Raw genomic sequence first — 14,178 nt, 5'->3', positions numbered from 1 at the left:
TATCCCTTTTAATAATTGCCATTTTGGTGAAATGACCTTTCCGCATTCCTTTGTAAGCTCATTGCTCTGAATCTCCAATTCATTGCCAACAATCATCTGTTGTCAGTAAACACAAAAAAGAAGTTTGTTTTCATCATGCATGGCTTTTTCTTCACTGTAAATCCGTTTGGTGTTATATTAAACTGTTCTAAAAACAGCCTATGACCTTTTTCATTTTTTGATCTGCTTTTTATTTGGTACTCATTCGATACTCACCGCTCCTCAATATTACCTGCCTGAAACCTACATCAGGTAATATCATTTGAGTTGATTTATCTTTGGCCAGCTCCCTAGTTTTAAAACTTGCATTGAATGTCATTGATCTTTGTTCTTGAACGATATCTATCACACAATAATACAGCACAGAAGGAGACCATGCGGCCCACCGTCCCTGTGCCGGCTCTTAGAAAGAGCTCTCCAATTAGTCCCACTCCCCAGCTCTTTCCCCAGAGACCTGCAAAGTTTCCCCTTCATTACTTCTTCAATTTCCTTCTGAAAGTTATTATTGAACCTGCTTCCACCACCCTTTCAGGCAGCGCGTTCCAGATCACAACAACTCACGGTGTAAAAAATGTTTTCCTCATGTCAGCTCTGGTTCTTTTGCCAGTTACCTTAAATCTGTGTCCTCTGGTTACCAACCATTCTGCCACTAGAAACAGTTTATCCTTATTTACTCTATCAAAATCCTTCATGATTTTGAACACCTCCATTAAATCTTCCCTTAACCTTCTCTGCTCCAAATAGAACAACCCCAGCTTCTCCAATCTCTCCACATAACTGAAGTCCCTCATCCCTGGTACCATTCTAGTAAATCTCTTCTGCGCCTTGTCAAGGCCTTCTTCCTAAAGACATCCTTCCTAAAGTGTAGTGCCCAGAATTGGCCGCAATACTTCAGCTGGGGTCTAACCAGTGTTTTATAAAGGTTTACCATAACTTTCTTGCTTTTGTACTCTATGCCTCTATTTATACAGTCAAGGATCCCGAATGCCTTTTTAACAGCCTTCCCAACTTGTCCTGCAACCTTCAAAGAATTGTGTACATATACCCCCAGGTCTCGCTCTTCATGCCACCATTTTAATACTGTACCAATTCGTTATATTGCCTCCTCATTCCTACCAAAATCACTTCACACTTCTCTGCGTTAAGTGAAGTCACTGGAAAGGAAAATTGGGCAGGGTGTATCAGCCATGGTCTAATTGAATGGCGGAGCAGGCCCGAGGGGCCGAATGGCCTACTCCTGTTCCTATATCAGTGACTGATCTGCTGCGGCAAGTTTTCTGTTCCCAACATAGAAACATAGAAGATAGGAGCAGGAGTAGACCATTTCGCCCCTCGAGCCTGCTCCGCCATTTAATGAGATCATGGCTGATCATCCAAATTCAGTACCCTGTCCCTGCTTTCTCCCCATATCCCTTGATCCTTTTAGCCTTAAGAAATATATCTAACTCCTTCTTGAATATATTTAATGAATTGGCCTCAACTGCCTTCTGTGGTAGAGAATTCCACAGGTTCACCACTCTCTGGGTGAAGAAATTCCTCCTCATCTCAGTCCTAAATGGCTTACCCCTTATCTTTAGACTGTGACCCCTGGTTCTGGACTCCCCCACCATCAGGAACATCCTCCTGCATCTAGTCTGTCTAGTCCTGTTAGAATTTTATAAGTTTCAATGAGATCCCCTCTCATTCTTCTAAACTCCAGCGAATATAAACCCAATCGACCCAATCTCTCCTCATACGTCATTCCTGCCATCCCAGGTATCAGTCTGGTGAATCTTCGCTGAACTCCCTCCATGGCAAGAACATCCTTCCTCAGATAAGGCGACCAAAACTGCACACAATACTCAAGGTGTGGTCTCACCAAGGCCCGGTACAACTGCAGCAAGACATCCAAATCAAAATCAAATCAAATCAACTTTTATTGTCATTGTTAGTGCACAAGCGCAGTACAACGAAATGTAGGCTTGCGGCTCCCGAGAGTGTACATTTGGATTAAGACATTTAAACATTCAACATACATTTGGCTTGTAGTATATTAACATAAATATGACCATAATAAAGTGCATTGGCAGATGTGCAGGCTTTAGAGTTTATTTGTGGAGTTCAGTAGGATGACAGCCCTGGGAAAGAAGTTGTTCCTAAATCTGGTCATACGGGTGCGAATGCATCTGTAGCGTCTCCCAGATGGTAGGAGGGCGAACAGACTGTGGCTGGGGTGGGTAGGGTCTTTGATGATGGACCATGACCTCCGTAGACAGCGTTTCTGGTATATGTGCACTATGGTCGGTAGCCGGGTGCCGGTAATGCGTTGGGCAGTTTTGACTACCCGCTGCAGGGCTTTCCGGTCATAGTAGCTACAGCTGCCATACCATACTGTGATACAGTTTGTACTCGAATCCTCTCGCTACGAAGGCCAACATACCATTTGCCGCCTTAACCGCCTGCTGCACCTGCATGCTTACCTTCAGCGACTGGTGCACAAGGACACTCAGGTCTCGTTGCACTTCCCCTTCTCCCAATATATTGCCGTTAAGATAATCTGCCTTCCTGTTTTTGCCACCAAAGTGGATAACCTTGCATTTATCCACATTATACTGCATCTGCCATGCATCTGCCCAGTCACCCAACCCGTCCAAATCATACTGGAGTTTCTCGGCATCCTCCTTACAGCACACATGCCCACCCAGCTTTGTGTCGTCTGCAAACTTGGAGATATTACATCTAGTTCCCTCGTCTAGATCATTAATATATATTGTGAATAGCTGGGGTCCTAGCACCGATCGCTGCGGTACCCCACTAGTCACTGCCTGCCACTCGGAGAAAGACCCGTTTATTCCAACTCTTTGCTTCCTGTCTGCCAACCAGTTCTCTATCCAAGTCAGTACCTTACCCCCAATCCCATGTGCTTTAACTTTACACGCTAATCTCTTATGCGGGACCTTATCGAAAGCCTTCTGAAAGTCCAAATACACCACATCCACTGGTTCTCCCTTATCTATTCTACCAGTTACATCCTCAAAAAATTCCAGTAGATTAGTCAAGCACGATTTACCTTTTGTAAATCCATGTTGACTTTGTCCGATCCTGTCAAAAGTTTTCCAAGTGCTCTGCTATTACATCTTTTATAATGGACTCTAGCATTTTCCCCACTACCGATGTCAGACTTACCGGTCTGTAATTCCCCATTTTCTCTCTACCACCTTTTTTGAATAGTGGGGTTACATTAGCTACCCTCCAATCCATGGGAACTGTTCCAGAGTCTATAGAATTTTGGAAGATGACCAGCAATGCATCTACTATTTCTAGGGCCACTTCCTTAAGTACCCTAGGATGTAGATTATCAGGTCCTGGGGATTTATCAGCATTCAATGCCACCATTTCCCTACAAATACTGATTTCTATCGGTTCCTCCCTTTCATCAGACCCTATGTTCCCCAACATCTCTGGGAGGTTATTTGTGTCCTCCTTTGTGAAGACAGAACCAAAGTATGTATTTAATTGGTCTGCCATTTCTTTGTTCCCCATTATAAATTCCCCTGATTCTGACTGCAAGGGACCTACGCTTGACTTCACCAATCTTTTTCTCTTCACATATCTATTGAAGTTTTTACAGTCAGTTTTTATGTTCCATGCAAGCTTACACTCATACTCTATTTTCCCCCTCTTAATTAATCCCTTTGTCCTCCTTTGCTGAATCCTAAACTGCTCCCAATCCTCAGGTTTGCTGCTTTTTCTGGCCAATTTATATGCCCTCTCCTTGGATCTTATGCTATCCCTAATTTCCCTTGTTAGCCACAGTTGAATCACCTTTATTGTTTTATTTTTATGCCAAACAGGGATGAACAAATTCTGTAGTTCATCCATGCGATCTTTAAATGTTTGCCATTGCCTATCCACCGTCAATCCTTTAAGTAATGAAGTTAAAAATTGTCCTCTACATACAATACCTAGCAAAGGGATGTAGGCCTCAGACCCTTGATCCAGACCTGGTCGTAAGAGCTGAATGTCAGAGAAGTAAGAGTAAAAAGAAATAAAACAGAAAATACTGGAATTCTCAGCAGGTCAGGCAGCATCTGTGGAGAGAGAAACAGAGTTAACCTTATCAGGTCGATAACCCTTCGTCAGAACTGGAAAATGTTAGAGATGTAACAGGTGTTAAGTACAGAGGCAGTAGAATCATAGAATAGTCACTGCACGGAAGGAGGCCATTCGGCCCGTCGAGCCTGAGCCGGTTCTCTGCAAGAGCACCTCAGCTAGTCCCACTCACCCGCCCTTTCCCCGGAGCCCTGCCAAAAATTTTCTTTCAGGAACTTATCTAACTCCCTTTTGAAAGCCGTGATTGAGTCTGCCTCCACCACCTTTTCAGGCAGTGCATTCCAGATCATAACCACTCGCTGCTGTTTGAAGGCTCTTTATAGCATCGCTGATCACGCTCCTCTCGCCACTGCTCTTGCGCTCTTTATAGCGCTGCTGATCCCGCTCCTTTTGCCAGGAAGGGGAGGAAAGAAGAAAAAGGAAGGTCTGTGATAGGCTGGAGGGCAGGAGTCGTTAAATGACAAAGGGGATGATGGCGGTAAAAGGGGATGGTACTGGGACAATAAAGAAACAAAAGATAAGTCCAGAGGAGGTGTAAATGGTGAGAGCAGAACCATTACCAGCACCTGCTGGCCGAGAAAATGGGAGCAGTGGTTATGATCTGTAGTTGTTGAACTCAGTGTTGAGGTTGGAAGGCTGTAAAGTGCTTAATCGAAAGATGAGGTGCTGTTCCTCGAGCTTCCATTGAGCTTCTTTGGAACAGTGTAGGAGGTCGAGGACGGAGTGAGATGGAGAATTAGTGACTGGAAGCCCAGGGTCACGCTTGCGGACTGAATGGCGGTGTTCAGCAAAGCGCTCACCCAACCTGCGTTTGGTCTCCAAATTCTGCATCGTGAGCAGTTAATACAGTATACTAAATTGAAAGAAGTACAAGTAAATCACTGTTTCAATTGGAAGGAGTGTTTGTGGTCCTGGATGGTGGGAAGCGAGGTGGTAAAAGGGCAGGTGTTGCATCTCCTGCGCTTTCATGGGAAGATGCCATGAGAGTTAAGAGTAACTGCCCTGAACATCATGACATCATTCGACTGAATATGGAATCGAAGAGCCCTAGCAAAACTGATGTCAATCAAGGTCAAAAGAAAAATTCTCCAATCCTCACACACAGGATGGTTGTGGTTGTTGGAGACCAATCGTCATTGTCTAAGTTCATCGCTGCCAGAATTCCTCAGGGAAGCATCCCTGGCCTAACCATGTTCAGCTGCTTCACCAATAATCTTCTCTATTATATGGTCTGGAGTGGCCAGTTCTGTAATGATTCTACAATATTAAGATCCGTTCACAACTCCTCCAATAAATAAACCGTCCATGCCAGTCTACAGGAGGACTTGGTAACATTCAGGCTTGAGCTTACATGTAGTATGTCACATAAATTCCAGATAATGACCACCTCCCAACAAGAAAAAGCTCAACCCCCTCTGATGCCGCAACCACCATTATTGAGTGCCCCACCATCAACATCTTGGGGGTTCATCACTGAACAGAAGCTTAATCATTGAACAACCATGATACAAGAGCTGGGAGAGGCTGGGTATTCTGTGACAAGCGGTTCACATTCTCCACAATCATCAAGTCAGGAGTGTAATGGAATACTCACCACCCACCGGTATGGGTGCAGCTGCAACAGCTCTCAACACCGTCCAAGGCAGAACAGTTGGCTTGATCATCGCACCTGCCATTGGACTCTATACACTGTACAGCACTGTGGCTGCAGTGTTTACTATATGCCAGGATGCCCTGCAACAGCTTACCAACCTTAATTTGACAGCACCTCCCAGCATTCATCCTCTGCTCCCAAGAAGGATAAAAGCAGCAATATCATGGGAATACCATCACCTCCAAGTCATGCAGCATCCTGACTTAGACATAGATCGCCATTCCTTCATTGTCGCAGGGTCAGAATCCTGCAATTCCTTCCCCCGTGCCACTGTGAGAGCACTACCACCGCAAGAAGTGCAGCGGTTCAAGAAGCCCCATTAATATCGTCTTGGGTAAATAGGGATGGTCAATAAATGTGGCCTTGTCAACGTCACCTGCATCTCATGAGCAAAAAAAAGGCAGCGTTAGCTGTCCTTGAATGAGGTGGCCTCATCTCTCCAGATGCATGAATCGGAGAGCCCATCGGGGAAAGCTGTGCCTTTTACCTCTATAGTGTCGTTCATCTAGCTCTCTGTGGGTTTGCTTCACAATCATTTTGGATCATTATCACGGGAGGAGAGACTGCTGGATTATGATTTTTGAAGGATATTTTGTTCATCCTTTCATATTGGTTTGTGAACTTAGTCTCATTCTTTATAAGTTCATGGACATTCAACCTGCGGTCTGTGCTGAGTTAGCTGATCTTAACTTGGCCGGCCATAGGAAGCTACAATGCAGTGTCCTAGAATAGATTGGGAGGGGAGTATAAGCCCAACTTCTTGCTCCTGTTGCCTATTTGATGAGCCCTACTGGAAGGTGCACATCAGGACAGGCTCAGCCTTAGATATAATCCCCCCCCCACAGTCAGATGGCCTGTGGACAGCAGGCTCACGCATAAAGAATGGCCACCTGTGCAGTTGCATCATTGAGTCACCAACTTCAGGAAAGGCGGAATGAAAGTTGGAAGAAAAGTCTCATGTATGCCCTTGTGAGCCTTTGTTTTCACAGGCTCTCCAAATCACTAATGTTTAAAAATGGACACTCCCCTATTGCATGTTGTTACGCGCCAAGTAAGCAAGCTTGTTGCTTTGTTGGAGCTATTCTACTCCATGTTGCGTTTGAATAGAGTGGTTCTTTGCCCTCATCTGAAATTTATTACCTGAAATAGTTTTGAGTTTTGTTTACCTCGGGCCTGTATTGTCCCATTGTATTTCTCTGAAATCCAACAAAGATTTCATTGTCCAGAGGGTTTCAGGGCTCATGTAAATTGCACAATTTGAATCAAGGGTCTGTGTCATTCCAAATAATGGTTTGTTCTTGTGTAACTAGAGCCTCAGGTAACCAGTCCCTGCAGTTTTGGATGGATAGGATGATGTGGTTATTTGTGTTAGTTCACTGGTCAGTAACTTCCAGGCAGGGTCAAAAACACCCTTCACCCTTCAAGGCAACTTGTTTTCTTCAAAGCTTTGATGTTTGGATCTGTCTGTTTAAAATAAAATGTGTGTTTTGAAGCGTCAGGACCTCAAGATGGTTTTCATCTAAAATTATAGTGTTTCTCATCTCTTTTTCGCACCTGTTATATTTTGACTGTCTAGGCCCTAAGCTCTGGAATTCCCTCCCTACACCTCTCCACTTCTTTCCTCCTTTAAGACGCTCCTTAAAACCTACCTCTTTGACCAAACTTTTAGTCATCTGTCCTAATATCTCCTCCTTTGTCTCCATGTCGATTTTTGCCCATGTACGCTCCTGTGAAGTATTTTACTACATTAAAGACACTGTACAGATGCAAGTTGTTGTTGTAATTTGCATGGGCAGCAGGAGTGCCTACCTTGCAGTTCTCCATACTCTCAACTTACTCAGCCTCCACATTCTGAAGCTCCTTTACTCCTTCCCAACTGTCGTCGTAATTAACTTGGCATTGCCAACTCTTTCTAACTGAGGAGGGAATGCAGAACAAGGCTGCATATTCATTGTCCGAGATGGGAAATCACGTGACTCGTGAGATTAATGCAAAATAGAAGCTCTTCAGAGAAACAGCGCCTTCTGATCGTCTTTCTTTGGATATTTGCCTGATTTATAGGCGGAGAACATACGACATTGAAACAGTGAAGAGCACCAAGTATATCCTCAAAGATTGGTTATCTTACTTTTTCTTCCCAGGCTCGTGAGATCTAGGTTTAATATAAAGTTTTTACATATGTGGGTTTTTATGAAGAGAATTTTTGCTTCAATATTTTGTGAAATGTGGGCTTGTTGGATACAAAGGTATTAATAGCCTTGGAGTAAAACTGTACTCCATCAAATGCAGCAAGTACAAAGTGTCTGATCCTTGGAACATCTTTTTGATACAACTTTTCTGTGTATTGGCCTTTACTGAATTCAGGGGCTTTGAGCACTTTTTGTTTTGTTCTTGTTGATCTTTGAGTTAGATAATTTATTTTGAGTTGAGCTGAGGGATTGATTTGGCATTCAACTTGAGTGAGTCAGACTGATCTCTCATCGAAATTAATTGGTTGTCAAGTTAGGTCATGTTGGAAGCATGAAGAAAGAAATATTTGCATTTATTTATCACGTCATCAAAATGTCTCAAAATACTTCACTCAATTAATTACCTTTAGGCTGCAGTGACGATGAAGGAAGCACGGTTACTGGTTTGTTAATGTGGGAATTGAAAAATAAAAATTGCATAAGTAGATCAGCCTGTTAATAAAAGGGAAAAGTAAGCACGTGCACAGTCTTGCTAAGTTGCTGAGTTCCATGTCAGCATTGTCCCAATCACATTTTGAACAGTCAGGAACCATATAACTTGAAATAAGTATAGTGACGCATACTGTCCTATCAAAGTACCAATTTCAAGCTTTTGCCGTTGAAGGTCTGCTTTGAGCATATGTTCAATATTAAGCCTAAACAAAATGAGCCCTACAGTCTCCAATTTACATTGGAGGTGGTTGCTGAATAAAACCCATATCTTTTAGGAAGCGTTGTGTTATATTACAGTAATGTATCTTTAGAATTATTAGCTTGCAATCAGCTACCATTAAACAACAACTTGCATTTATGTAGCGCCTTTAAGGTACTAAAATGTCCCATGGTGCTTCACAGGAGCATTATCAAACAGAATTTCACACCTAGCCACATAAGATGCTGCCAAAGTCGTAGTGAAAGAGGAGGTAGTTGAGATACTGGATGGGATAAAAAATGATTTAAAAAAAGGAGGTACTAGAAAGGCTGGCTGTACTTAAAGTAGATAAGTCACCAGGACCGGATGGGATGCACCCTAGGATGCTGAGGGAAGTAAATGTGGAAATTACAGAGGTACTGGCCATAATCTTCCAATCCTCCTTGGATACGGGGGTGGTGCCAGAGGACTGGAGAGTTGCAAATGTTACACCCTTGTTCAAAAAAGGGTGTAAGGATAAACCCAGCAACTACAGGCCAGTCAGTTTAACCTCGGTAGTGGGGAAGCTTTTAGAAACGATAATCTGGGACAAAATTAACAGTCACTTGGACAAGTGTGGATTAATTAAGGAAAGCCAGCACGGATTTGTTAAAGGCAAATTGTGTTTAACTAACTTGATTGAGTTTTTTGATGAGGTAACTGAGAGGGTTAATGAGGCAATGCGGTTGATGTGGTGTACATGGACTTCCAAAAGGTGTTTGACAACGTGCCACACAATAAGCTTGCCATCCAAGTTGATGCCCATGCAATAAAAGGGACAGTGGCAGCATGGATACGAAATTGGCTAAGTGACAGGAAACAGAGAGTAGTGGTGAACGGTTGTTTATCGGACTGAAGGAAGGTATACAGTGGTGTTCCCCAGGGATCGGTACTAGGACCACTGCGTTTCTTGATATATATTAATGACTTAGACTTGGGTGTACAGGGCACAATTTCAAAATTTGCAGATGACACAAAACTTGGAAGTATAGTGAACAGTGAGGAGGATAGTGATAGACTTCAAGAGGACATAGACAGGCTGGTGGAATGGGCGGACACGTGGCAGATGAAATTTAACGCAGAAAAGTGTGAAGTGATAAATTTTGGTAGGGAGAACGAGGAGAGGCAATATAAACTAAAGAGTACAATCCTAAAGGGGGTGCATGAACAGAGAGACCTGGGGGTATATGTGCACAAATCATTGAAGGTGGCAGGGCAGGATAAGAAAGCAGTTAAAAAAGCTTACAGGATCCTGGGCTTCATAAATAGAGGCATAGAGTACAAAAGCAAGGAAAACACTGGTTCGACTTCAACTGGAGTATTGCATCCAATTCTGGGCACCGCACTTTAGGAAAGATGTGAAGGCCTTCGAGAGGGTGCAGAAAAGATTTACAAGAATAGTTCCAGGGATGAGGGATAGACTGGAGAAGTTACGTGGATAGACTGGGGAAGCTGGGGTTGTTCTCCTTAGAGCAGAGAAGGTAGAGAGGAGATTTGATAGAGGTGTTCAAAATCATGAGGGGTCTGGACACAGATTTAAGGTGATTGGCAGAAGAAACAAAAGCGACATGAGGAAAAACCTTTTTACGCAGCGAGTGGTTATGATCTGGAATACACTGCCTGAAAGGGTGGTGGAGGCAGATTCAACGTGACTTTCAAAAGACAATTGGATAAGTAGCTGAAGGAAAAACAATTGTAGGGCTACGGGGAAAGGGTAGGGCAGTGGAACTCGCTGGGGAGGGGATTCCAGAGCTTAGGGCCCAGGCAGCTGAAGGCACGGCCACCAATGGTGGATTGATGAAAATTGGAGGAGCGCCGAGATCTCGGAGTGTTGTTGGGCTGGAGGAAGTTACAGAGATGGGGAGGGGCGAGGCCATGGAGGGATTTGGAGTAGGAATATGGAGAGAGAAACCAATAAATCACTCTCAATATTTTTTGAAAGTCCTTTCAGGCATCATGTTGTTTCTACATCGGCCGATTATACACAGGTGGAAAATACAATTCATAATGATGACAATTTGATCTTTACCTTTGACGTAATAAAACTCACTACACACTTGGTTTGAGCATAAAGCATAATCAACTTGTTTCAGAACATGGAGGTCTAGTTGTACTTCACCAGTTCCTTGTCTTACAAAATGTCCCTGGCAAGCTGGGGCCGACACCTGAGTATTTATACTCCTTGAATGGCGCCACCAGCTGGCCGTCCAGCGTTATTTCACGAGTAGTTTCTTGATGAATGATGAGATTTATAACATTCTTCCTGCCTAAAAGATTTGGAAGTCCGACGACTTCCTCTTAGCGGATCAGGCGTACCACGAATAGCCGCAGTCTTTTAGATTTTTGTTTATGGCTAGAAGGCACGTCTCCCTCCCGGACCGTGCCTTGGTCCCTGGGCCGCTTGATCCATACCGGTGGATCGACAGGGCCCGTGTTGCTCTGATCGACCCGAGGGAGGCTGGGGAGATCGTGACTCCGGGTGCGGGTCCCCACAGGCGCAGAACTGGCTTCATCCTGTTGGATAGCCGGGGATTGACCGGCGTCCTGGCCTCTGGTGGCCATCCCCGAGTGGATCCGCTGGAGCAGCTGGCAGATCTCTCGATGCCCCAGGTAGGGCGTCATCTTCGGGGGAGCGCAGAGTGTCGGCATCATCCCCGTGGGTCCCTCTATCGGTTGGGTCTGTGGAACCGTCCGGACATGGAGCCAGGTCCCAGAGCGAAACGGTGGACTCCCGGCCATCAGGGTACCGCACGTGCGCGTACGTGGGGTTGACGTCGGTGAGTTCTACCTCGTCGACGAGAGGCGTTTCTTGTGTTGCTTCAGAGGATTTTTAACAACGATGACTTGAGCCCGCCAGGAAGATGAACATGGCTCAATGATACCATCAGCTAGAAGACGAGAGATTTCTGTCTCGATAAAGGATTGATCATCTTGGCTGAAACGTCGTGATTTAGTGACTATGGGCTTACATCGGGGGGAAAGATTGGCAAACAAGGAGGGCTCGTCGAGCAAAGCCGCCGAAAGCGCACAAAACAGTACTTTGGAAATAGTAAACTCCGGCTTTGACCCTCCAAACTCGAAAGTGAGTGTTTTGTGTTGTTTCTGGAAATCCTGTCCCAGGAGCACATCACTGCATAGGTTCTTGAGCACCCCGAGCCAGGTGGAGAAATAAGTGCGGCCATTGAGAATAAGGTCGACAAGACAAAAGCCGGAAGAATTGGTGGTCAGTGTCGTCAGAGCCATTGCAATTTCCCTGTCCGAGCGGTAAATACGCAGCTTTAACTTATTGACAGCCCGCTCACTAATGAAGCTGTCAGAGCTGCATGAGTCGATTAGTGCACTCAAAATGTGTCCAGTTACTGAAACCTTCGTGTCTACATGGGACACACTTTGGGGAAAAACAGCTGTGATGGGAGATGGGGCAGTTTTACCCTTGACAGCTGTAACCTTAGTAGTGGTTCTTGGAGGAGGAGCAGTTTTATAGATAGTAGCTGCAAAACTAACAGGAGCTCTCGACCGGTATACCTTAGAAAAGTGGCCTTTCTTACTAACAGCGGCTCTTGACTGGCATACCTTAGAAAAGTGACCTTTCTTGCTGCAATGATTGCAGGTCGCGTTACGAGCAGGACAAAATTTCCTATAATGGAACGCACCGCCACAGAAGAAACACTTCCTTCCAGATTGCCAAGATGCCGCTAGGGCGGGGTCGTCATCAGTGTAGGTTTCTAGGGTAGGGTTGTCATCAGCCGGGTTGGCGTCGTCATCCGTGAGGGCTTCCGCCCGAGGCCGATCAAAAGAGTCACTAAAAGTGATAGTAGCAGCCCGTGCACGTGGTGAAAGATAGGTGTCTGCATTCCTCTTTGCTAAGTCCAGAGAACATGCCTGGTCATAGGCAGCCTGTAACTTGAGGGTTTTATTCTTCAACAGATGCTGATGTATGAAGGGAGACGCAATCCCATTAATAAAGGAATCACGAATTAACTCCTCCTGGTACTGCTCAGCTGTAACAGCTTTAAGATTACAATCCTTGCTGAGCCTGCGAAGTTTCTGAAGAAATTCGTCAAGTGATTCCCCGGGTTGTTGTCAGTTGTTGTGGCCAGTAGATGCCGAGCAAAAATTTCATTTGGGGACTTGACATATAGCTGCTGTAGTATTTGGATAGCGGCGTCATAGTCTACACAGTCTTCGATATAATCAAGCACATGAGGGGATACATAATTAGCAAGCATTCGTAACTTGTTAGGAACATTCTCACCACACTCCTCAAGGAAGTTGCTAAAGGTACGATACCAGTGTTTCCACACCTTAGCGGCTGTAAGTGAATTCGGGTCCAGGTCGAGATGGGCGGGGCTGAGTAGTTCCTCCATGATGGATCGATTACTTGTCTGAGTTCCCTTCTACAGTTCGAGTCATAGCTGGCTGTTCCCGAAATCACCCAAAGCGTGGAGTCGATATCAAGTTGATTAAATTGACGTAATAAAACTCACTACGCACTAGGTTTGAGCATAAAGCAAGGCTTTAATCAACTTGCTTCAGAACATGGAGGTCTAGTTGTACTTCACTAGTTCCTTGTCTTACAAAATGTCCCTGGCAAGCTGGGCCCACGCCCGAGTATTTATACTCCTTGGGCAGCGCCACCAGCTGGCCGTCCAGCGTTATTTCACGAGTAGTTTCTTGATGAATGATGAGATTTATAACAACCTGTATTGCCTGAACTGGATTTTTAGATTTTTATCATTTCTGTAATGTAAATTCAGTTAGTTGTTTTAGTGTTAAGCTGGTGGAAATGAAACCAGGCTGATCGTCATGGTAATTAACTACCCAGAGAGGGAGTCACAGCTGAAACATGCCAGCACCAATACTGCTTACCTGTGCAAGTTTCTGTACCTTTGAAGCAATGGGACAACTCCAGGACATCAGTTATTTGAAATGGTCAGAATTGCTGACGGCCTAGGATGCTTATCAAGGAAAGGATTGCTCTCAGTCATTGCTGATCGCCAGCTATTCTGGGTTAATTAAACAAGGAGAGATATGTTGTTTGCTCACTGTTCTAAGGGTGGGCCCATCTGGAGCCCTTGGTGATCAACAGCTCAGCAAGTAACCACACAGACTTAAGGCAGAGGTCAGAGAACTCTCGCGCTTGCTCATTTTTTCTCTCTCTCCCACTCTCTCATGACTTCTCCCTCCCTTTCTTTCTGTCACGCAGACAGAATGGGCTAATAAGCCCTAGCATCCTGAAATTAAAAGCCTCAACCAGCTAACTTGAGAGTGAGCTGATGCCTATGGTGTCAGTAATGCTTTGAGCCTTATTATTTTTTCATTATCCCAGGAGCACAGGGAATTGCCTGACCACACGGTGAAAATTGTATTCTGCTCGTTCATGTATTTGATGTAAAATTATCTGGCTGTGGTTTGCAGTTGTACCTCCCCTTGATGGAGTGCTTTTCAGCCCACTTTCCATAAAGAAAGGAGAA

General features: G+C 44.7%; 1 protein-coding gene across 12 annotated transcripts in view; it reads left to right on the top strand.

The window, feature by feature from the left end:
* Nucleotides 1-14,178, top strand: part of arnt2 (aryl-hydrocarbon receptor nuclear translocator 2) — a 715,479-nt gene that overhangs the window by 688,259 nt on the left and 13,042 nt on the right. The gene's annotated exons all lie outside the window — the stretch shown is intronic.

This window comes from Somniosus microcephalus, chromosome 27, assembly GCF_052327205.1.
Source record: "Somniosus microcephalus isolate GS21.2 chromosome 27, FLI_Smic_1.0, whole genome shotgun sequence".
Classification (NCBI taxonomy): Eukaryota; Metazoa; Chordata; class Chondrichthyes; order Squaliformes; family Somniosidae; genus Somniosus; species Somniosus microcephalus.
This window is presented reverse-complemented; position numbering and strand designations above follow the sequence as displayed.